The sequence below is a fragment of the Melopsittacus undulatus genome, chromosome 6 (assembly GCF_012275295.1).
Source record: "Melopsittacus undulatus isolate bMelUnd1 chromosome 6, bMelUnd1.mat.Z, whole genome shotgun sequence".
Classification (NCBI taxonomy): Eukaryota; Metazoa; Chordata; class Aves; order Psittaciformes; family Psittaculidae; genus Melopsittacus; species Melopsittacus undulatus.
The window spans coordinates 13,595,953-13,605,404 of NC_047532.1; the positions used below are offsets into that span (position 1 = coordinate 13,595,953).

At 44.2% G+C, this 9,452-nt stretch overlaps 1 long non-coding RNA gene across 2 annotated transcripts; it reads left to right on the plus strand.

Moving 5' to 3' along the window:
* Positions 1 to 5,546: 5,546 nt before the first annotated feature.
* Positions 5,547 to 6,882, plus strand: LOC115946849 (uncharacterized). 2 transcript variants are annotated; one of them, XR_004080866.1, is made up of 3 exons: positions 5,547 to 5,601; positions 5,691 to 5,775; positions 6,533 to 6,882. It is a non-coding gene; the product is annotated as an uncharacterized lncRNA (long non-coding RNA). The 2 variants fall into 2 exon arrangements; XR_004080865.1 differs by having other exon boundaries at positions 5,694 to 5,775.
* Positions 6,883 to 9,452: the final 2,570 nt, after the last annotated feature.

Below are 9,452 nucleotides of genomic sequence, written 5' to 3' on the forward strand. Positions count from 1 at the left end.
CTGTCTCTAAAGCAATGCAGAGAGGTGAAGTAGGAGTTAATATGCCAACAATAATGAAGAATGGGGTTTAAAATGACTCCAGTGATACAAGTCACACAGCTCTGGTTTCCAACACAGTTTGCTCTGTGGCACCTGTCAAGTACCTGAAGGTCTGGAAATCTCAGTGTTGCTCTATGAGGTTATGTAGATGCTCTGATCCTGCAGATTTTAACAGGAGCTGATGCTAACCGGGAGCACAGGGTCTAAATAACCTTTTATGCAAGGGCCCCATGTCCTGAGCATGAGCCCTGCATGCTCCCATGCTCTGCTACTGAGACACTGTGCTTGCCATAAATAGCGTAAGTCATATAATGCTTAATCTGCATAAGTCCATCATAATAAGATAAAAGTGAAACATCCTTTGCCTTCTGTAAATAACTAAGGCCAGAGTCAAAATAAGTGCCAGCAGACAGAGCATACAGCAACGGGATTTCCAGGAATGCTGCCTTCCTTACCATAAAACCTCTGTTGTCCGAATGCGCTCAGTGTTTGAGCAAACAGGGGCTAAGTTAAAGTGAGAACTAACTGCCGGGGCTCAGCAGCACATGTTTCACATTAAGGAGCTGTTTGAGGGGCCTATGTGGCTTAGTGGATAAATCATCAGGTTTGTCCCCTTGCAGCTCACAAGTCCAGAATAGCCTGTGGTCCTAAAGGAGAGAAAACTCAGCCTAAGCTCAGTAGTTTCCATCACAGAGCCTGTGGTCTGGTGAGAAATGACTGGTGCACAGGCCAGGTCTGTGGGCTGGACCCAGAAGAAACCCAGCCCCACCTCAAGTGGGACCTTGAGAACAGTCACAGGATGCAACAGTCCCAGTCCTGCCATGCACATGGGTCCCCTTCTCTAGCTACAGCCTTGCGAGTAAGTACTGTCTGTTGCTGAAACATGGGAAAAGCAATGAAAACAGTGACGAAACACAAGCCTGAGGATCTAGCACACAAATAGCAAAGGAAGGAGAGATAAATACTATGATAGTCTTGAAATATCCATGGAGGAAACCAGCCAGGAGCCAGTTTGGCTACAGGGAGATGGGCTGGAAGCTAATGATAGATGATTCTGATATTACCAAGCAGCTAAGTGGATTTCTAACCACTGTTTTCATGAAAAGAAGCTGAATGTCACATCCTAGAGATCAGGTTCATTTTCTTGGGGGGAAAAGAACAGCTAAAAGCCTTTGAGGTCCTATTCAAGCAATCGTAAGGAGCTGGGACGAAGCTGGGCCTGATGTATGAGATGCCAGAGACTTGAACATGGTAAACAAGGATAGGGGAATATTTGTTTTGACAGCACACTCTGTACACAGGAAACATCAAGCAATAAGAGGAACGACTCTGTACAGGAGATCCCAGTCCTATATTTAAGAGCAAATCAAACTAAGGGAGGACCCTGCAAATTATAGACATCTGCAAATAACCCTAGACCTTTTGTCTCAGCTGTGGGAAGATCCTGAGGACACTGATAACAGAGCCTGCATTGCACAACGCCGGGAAACAGGGGACCTGGTGGTGTGTCCACTCTGCACAGGATCTTGGCTCTAACTCTGGCTACAGGCTGCAGGCGAAGGTGGAGAAAGCCCAGGAGAGGATAATTATGGAATAACCTGTTGATGGAGGAAGTGGCTTCCCAACCTCTCTTTACTTAGGGCTTGAGTTCTACCCAAAAGCACGAAGATTTATAACCCTCCCTATGGTTGTGTTGTTTTGTCCTTCTGGCCAGGTTAGTTTAATAAATGAGAGGTAGGAAAAAACTGCTGAAAAGCAAAGCCCCTACAGCGATGCTGTGTCACATCATTAAATAAGGGGACTTTTTACTTAAGAGGAGTTGTTTGACCCATAATTACAGCTAAACTCCCATTTGGAAAATGGCTTTCAGTCTGTAGGGGCTTCTCCTGTAATTTTAACAGGATGCAGCATTCGAATCCTCACCCTCTGTTTTCAAAGGCAGCATAAAGTGATCATACACTATTAAATAGCAGCTGTTTTTCAGGCTGGAAGGGGCTCCTCATTGCTGTGTGATTCTGCTATACGCAAAGGCTCTTTCTGAAATTAAATACTCTCTGTATATGTCAAATAGTATTTGGTTCTCATTCCTGAGGCCTGGACACAATTTGTTGTAGCAAAACACAGGCTGAAAACTAACCTGACTTGTGTGCCAGAAGGAGTATTGACTGGGAATTTCCAAATCCCAGCATCACTGGGGCAGCTGGAGCACGGAAGATTATCAAAGGCAAAGATATTGCCATGTCCTGAAACACGGGTTAACCACTCTTGCAATATTTACTGTCCCCCAAGACCAGATTGGGTATATTGAGACTGTGACTGCATGTTTCAACATGTTGCCTCATCGCCATTTCAATCCAAAGCAATTAGGAATCTATAAACCAGCTCCAAGGTCACCAGGCAGCTTCTTTGGTGATAATAATAATTACATTCCTTGCATTTACACTGCATTTTTCATTTGTAGATCACAGGAGACTTCATCAAAGCAGGCAGCAATCATCACTTCCCATTATTACCAGCAGAGAAAATGAAGTGCAGGGAAGGTAAACATCTTTTTTTGTCCCAAAATAGGGGTCAGCTGAGGGGAGTGGCAGGAACTAGGAACTCCATGGGACCTTATTCAAAGGAGGAGCCATAGCTACCTATCTACTCTTATACATGGATTAGCATGAGATTGCCCAAAACATAATGGAGAGGAGACAGCTGGGAAGTTTTGGGTGAACTCCTGCTTTATTTATCTTTTCTTTGTATTCTTCAAAAAGAAGCATTTCATGGGGACAAGCTTTTTCTAACAAAGCTTTCCTGAAGAAAGATTGCTTGACATCATAAGACATTTTGTGGTATGAAAGTGAGTGCATTTAGAAACAAAGGCCCTTCAATGGAGATGTGGGAACCCCAGACGTGTATCAGAGTTCATGACCATATCACCCCATCCCTGATGGTCATGGTGCAGCTGGTCCAGACTGCTCACAAACACATGGCTCATCCAGCATCTTGCATGCCAGAAGACTCCCACTTTAACTACTTCTCCAAAAGGGGTTTAAAATGCTTACATCCCTCGATGTCTGGATTGTGACCAGTTGTGGGACAAGACCCGAGCTGTCTTCCTATCTTTAGCAGCTTTGAAAGGTGTTGGTCTCACATCCACTTCCTGGCAAGCAGGGCTAAGTTTTGAAGCTTCAGCAATTTTATCTGCCTGTCCTTATGTGGGAAGTTTCCTGCCCATATTTAAACCTTGCGTGGAGCCTTTTCACTGTCACTGCCTCTAGCAAAAGACTTGCAAAACAAAAACAGAGCTCAAGAGAGCAGAACCAAAAAGGATGAGTCTCTAAAAATGTCCTCTGCATTATGTTCTTAAGACAGACATTTATATTGCATTATCCAATTGTACCATTTCACTGCACATCACTTTTAATCAGATTCCCGTTTCATTCCAAAATTGAGGTCTGGGAAAAAATATAAATTTATTTTTTAATAAGAAATGTTGTCCTCTTGAAAATAAAACCACCAAACAACACAGAGAACAAAAAGGATTTTAAAAAAAAAGCATCCTCTTGGTTCTTACTGAGCAGTTTTCAGTACTTGGAGTTGTTCATAATGCGTAAAGTCATTTGTGTTTTGCAGTCAACAATGCTTTGGGCTTTTGCCTGTCGTTGTGGAAAGTCTGAGCAAAAATATCCCAGTGGGAGTTATTCCAGTTTTTGATACACATTTTGGTGTCAGCAAGGAGCTGAGATCTTCAAGATGTTATTTCTCACCATTTTGCAAGTCTACACTCTATTTAATGAGTCTGAATCAACTCAATGAAAGCTTTTATTGCTATTATTGTCCTGTCCTCCTTCACTAGAACAGGCTATTCCTTACTTAGGGGGACAAAAGAAAGACTGGCTCCCAGGTTCTTTTGAATCCAAAGGTGCACTTTGCAACTCTAATTACTTTAGGTTGGGTTCTATTCATTCCATTTTGCATCTGAGGAGGGGCAGGCTCACAACAAAAGCCACATTATCAGCTCTGCTGATCTCTGTGCTTTGTGCTGGGTTGGTTTTCTTTTTTCCTCTCAAAACAGCTGGGCTACTGCAAGGCAAACGGTTGCAGACTGCAAACTCCTGAACTGGAGGCTAAAATCCCTCGTGTCCTGCAGAAGCAACAGAGCATTTTATTGCGAGGCGTAACAGTGATTATTTGGGGGCCAGGGCTGTGCTTGCTGGCAGCTCCCAGGACAGATTTGTGTCTCCACTGAGTTTTGTGCAAGACTGGCCAAGTTTCATGTCCCCAGCGAACCTGAAATGTGTGTTGCTTTCTGTTTTACACAGCTCCCAAGGGCAGGGAGAGGAATTAAACCCATCCAGAGTGGGGCCGTTTGCCCTCAGTGAAGGAGGATCTGGCATGGAGGTGCTAATGTGCCTAATAGAGCCATCACGGTGGGAAAGTGTCGGGAGTCTCTTTTCCAATGGAGCTCATCTAAATACCAGTCCTCCTTGACAGCACGTGTTTTGGGCTATAAAAACTATCAAAGAAAAGGATCTTTGCATTGAATTCACTTCCCAAATGGATATCTTCCATGGTTGACCTCGGGGGCGCCTCAGGAGCAGGGCTTGGAGCATCAGCGGCTGCTCAGAGAGACAGTGCCTGAGCTGAAGTACGGCACACTGTCATGCAAAGCAACCACCACTTTAGAGTGTGATATGGAGACAGAAAATGGAAGAAGAGGTAGATTTCCTTGGGAGATGGGACCAGGAGATCTTGGTTTCTGGCCTGGCAGAGGATTCTGCAAAGTGAAGCACCCTCGATAGCCGCCTGCCATCAAGTGGCACTACAAACCCTCCTTCTCTTCCAAGGAGATAAAACCAGTCTACGGACACTGTGCGTTTAATCTGATTTAGATACAGCTGGTGTGCTGGGAGCTGAAGGTAATTTATTTCTCTTGGCTGACGATCCGCTCCCTTCAAGGGCTGCGTTTTCCAAGTGCTCTCTGCTTGGCCGCAACATTTGTACCTCTGACAATTACTGTTATTTTAATATTAAGCTAAGAGCTAATGTATTAGGCTAATATATTAAGCTGGTAGGCTGTAGACTCTTTAGGCAGTCTTTCTTGGTGACACATGAAGGAGATTTTATAGATAGGCTGTTCAAACCCAGTTCAACCCTAGTCTGGCATTTAACTGCGGCTTGCAGAATATAATGGCTGAATGCATTTAGCCCATGCCCACAATAACTCTCTTTGACTGCAAAAGAAGTTCCAATAAACATGCCATTCAAATGCGAATGTATTCCACTAAAAATTAGTGAGCTGATGCTATGAATAACCTGCAGAGCCATAGTGTAGTTTCAATTGCCCTCCCATCAGACAGGACGAAGATGATTAACACCAGATCAGCCATGATATTTATATTGCTCGGATCATGGTGTGTCATAAGCAAATGCAAAATTGCATACTGTATTGTAACAGCAGGGATGGGAAGAGCCACGTAATGAGCTGGTTTTACAGTGACAAACAAATGGGATTGTAACACAGCCCTGGAAACAAGGGAATGCTTCCAAGCAGGGTGAGGAAAACGGACAGCGGTGTGTAAAAACAGTGCTGGGAATTATTCTTGGGTTAAATCAAGTGGTTTATATATACACAAGTGTTGCATGAGTGTTTTTTCTTGCAGCAGCTTCGTATGATACAGCATGCATTTGAATAAACACCATGAACATATTCCCAGACCTGGCCAGCTTGGGAGAGCATTTCATAAGGTGAATGATTTCTGTTTGTTTCTGCTTAAATCAACAAGTTTTTCTATTATTCTCTTTCTATCCCCCCTATATTATTAATAACAGGGTTCCCTCCTGTGAATCTGCCCCTCTAATGAGTCCCTCCCCCACCTGCGGCCCCTTTCCACCCAGTGCTCTTTTGTAAGATCTCTTGTCACCAGGGCTCTGCGAAGACTTAGGCGTATAATGGGAAACATGTGTCTTTCCCTGACGCTTGCAATCTTACCCCGAGGAGCTCCAGCAAGGGCTGAAATGGGAGTGCTCTCTGCGGAGCCAGGGAGCTGATGGGGAAGAGCTCGGATCCAGAGACAGCAACTTGGGTGTTTTTTTGTTTGCTCTCAGAAGTGCAGGGTCTCACACAAGAACCATAGCAGCCAACGGCGGTTTCTGCTGCAGAGGTGGGGGGACATTGGGAAATAGTGCTTGTGGCAAGCAGCCTGGAGTAAGGGGGAAATAAATGGTTTTTTAGATGATGGCAACCCCCAAACTGGAGCCTCAGCCTGCCAGTTTTGCACATTTTCATGAGCAAGAAGAGAAAAAGAGGAAGAAGCTGAGGGAGATGCAGAGAAGCTGGGGAATCATTGGGGCTTTTAGATTATTTTTTGTGTCTCGTCGCCATCAAAAAGAAAAGTGTTTATCATAATATTGCATGCATGATATGTGATATAGAATATATGTATATATAGGATAACAGGCCTCATTCCTCACTGTTATTCATTCTGAGTGTTTTAATCTGTAGGTTTCTAGACAAAGATCCAGCAAAGAAATCAGTGCACTGCACAAGGACGCCAGGCTCAGAGCACAGATAAAGTTTACTCCAGTGATAAAATCTGCTCATCACCTTGGCCACCTCCTTATATTTTCTAAGGTACCTGGTAGGCAGAAATACAGTCCAGAACAATGAGGACCCAGACCCGATTGCCATGTCTAAAATCTGAACGTGACTTGGCCTCATCTGGGTTTGAACGCTGGAATAACAAAGCTCACGGGATCTGGCCGGTGTCTGACAGCCAGAGCTTCTGGGTTTCCAACAGCCAACTTCATTCTGAGAGAAGAAAAAAGAATAATAAAGTATCAGGCTAAGGCTGAGGCACGTTGTTGTTTCCTTGTGAGTTCACTTGCAAAGGTCACTGCTCCTCTCCCCCCTACCCCACTGTCTCTCCCTCTCTGCAAGTCTTTTGTTTGTGCAAGACTTCAGGAATTAAAACCTCATTTCAAGGGTTATAAGTAGACCACAGCAGCGGTACATTGCACTGATTATCAGCAGCAGGCGAGCTTCCCCCCATCAGCTCTTCAGCTGCAGTAGTGTGCAAGATCTATGTGGCTTACACTGATTTTTCCTGCCTGTAAAAGTTTCTTTTCCAGCTAATGGGGACTCCATTGCATTAGCAGAAAAGTCTGACCATGATAAATTACATAGGATTATATTGTTACAGGGAATTGCCATCACCTCAGCAGTAATAGAAAGAAGAGTAAAAAAAAAGATAAATAGATAAACCCCCTGCAAGATAGCTGGGAGTGCAGTGAGAAGAGAAATGGCCCTGGTAGGGAAGTAGATAGATGTCTTCCTCAGGTGAAAACATTCATTTATGGCGAGAGTGCACTGGGAAATCTTTGTCTGAAAGAGCCAAGTTATAGGAAAGTAGTTGTCTTTATGGAAAAAGTGGGGGTTTAGGGGTTCCTAGGGGTTTAAGTTTTCAAAATCTGGAGTTCATTTGTTGGTGCAGTGATGGGAACAACATTTTCAGAAGTGAACAGAAATTGGAAATGGCCTCAGTTTTGGGTAGATAGATGGAGAAACCTTGGAAGATGCTGGATTTCCCAGAAGCAGATGATACCTCCCCATGGAAAGTCAGGCATCTTACAGCAGGACCCCTGAAAACTGAGGGAGACCCAAGTCACTTGGTGCTTTTGCAAACAGGCACACCATCGATGAAAGGCCTGGCAGGAATGTTATCTTTCCTGGCCTCTTGCATAACAGAAGCTAGATAATTAAATTGTATAATCTTTGCATCAAGCCTGTAATTCCCTGATTGCATTAGAGTATGTCTTTGAGGAAAAGACATCTAAATGCCCTGAGAAGCATCCTGCCTCCTGAGCAGTCTTCACAGTTGCCCATTAAGAAGGGTTATGATTAGAAATGGTTTAACATTTCCACCTCCCATTCATCCTGATGTTATCTGGGTTGAGATTCCAGCCCTAGCACCGTTTCTGCTGGCTCAGTGAAAGACTGGTTTGCCATCAGCAACCCTTTCCTTGCCGGGGGGGGGCCATCCAGCTGTGATGGAGCCACCTCTTGCTCTTCTTCTCCTTGGTTGAACTCCTGAGACGCTCACCCCAGGCAGGTTTTCAAGCATCATTTTTCATGCACGCTTCCCTAAACCCTCAATAATTCACCAATATACTCTCCAAAGTCCAGCCTCCACACCAAGCCTGAGCCAGGCACATTCCCAGCAGTGCTACACACAGTAGCAGCAACACTCACCTGCTCGTAACGCCAGCCTCTGCCTCTCTTCTATTTCTCTGTATCATTATGTTGATGTAATAAATATGCAGAGGAGCTCCAGGCACCGGCTGTTTCCTTTGTTTGAAATGTTCTACCATGTTCTCCAACTGGATATTATGGTGTGATTATATACATGCCAGAGAAATAGCTCCCGATGTCAATGCTGCTTTTATACTGCATCTCTGTCCTTCCCTCTGTGTTTCCCATCCCACATTCACACGCTCCCATTACATGGGTAGTCTATATTTTACTCCCTCTGTTCTTGCTGTAGCTCTTCTCGGTAAGGGAAGTCTTGATTATATGTTACAGCCAAATGACTTAAATCATAGAAAAAAAATGAACACAGAGGAGCATTGCTTTGAGGTCAAAATGAAGTCAGAGCTCTCTGGTCAGGGGCAGGTCCTTGCTGAGAGCTGGTGGGCACTTCTATTTGCTTTGCCAAGCCTCTGGCATGCCCATAAGGACTTAACCTCCATCAGGGAATCTCCAACCCATCCAAGCCAGCCCAATGTGAACTGGGTGGAGAGCAAACTCTTACACACGGGCTGCAGACTTCATGCACTGGGAAAATTCCTGCCTATTTCCAGCAGTGGGAAAATGTATGAGTGGGGAAGTCGTATTTACTTAAGTCAAGGAAAACACTGTTTCCTTCTTCGGCAGGAAACTGAAGTTATTCTCAGCAAAAGAACAAGATATTAAATAAAGCGCTGGCAGCCTAAACTTGTTTTATTCCTGTGGTTTTACAATCTCTGAGTCAAAATAAACCCATTTTCAATCTCAGGAGAATTATTAGGGTAATAATGGGGGGTGGGAGGGGGAGGTTATTTACAGGCTCCAGTGGAATTGTTCAATGAATCATATGAACTGAAACAACAGATTCAAGGCAAGAAAATTCATATTTATCCAACTATCTGGTTTGATTCTTCTGTTATCAGGTGCAGCAGTACAAGATTGGGCAAACCTCTGTGTGTTCCCAGCAGTTTTGTCTGAGAGAGGGGCAAATATTATAACATTGAATGTATTTCAGTTAAGAGTTTTAATGATTTTCATGCTGTTGTCCCTCTTTAAGCCTGGGGTGGACTCTTATGGGTACCAAAGCAGAGCCATTGGATGAGGGCTCCCATTCCAGGCATAATATGGTGTTAATTTTCAT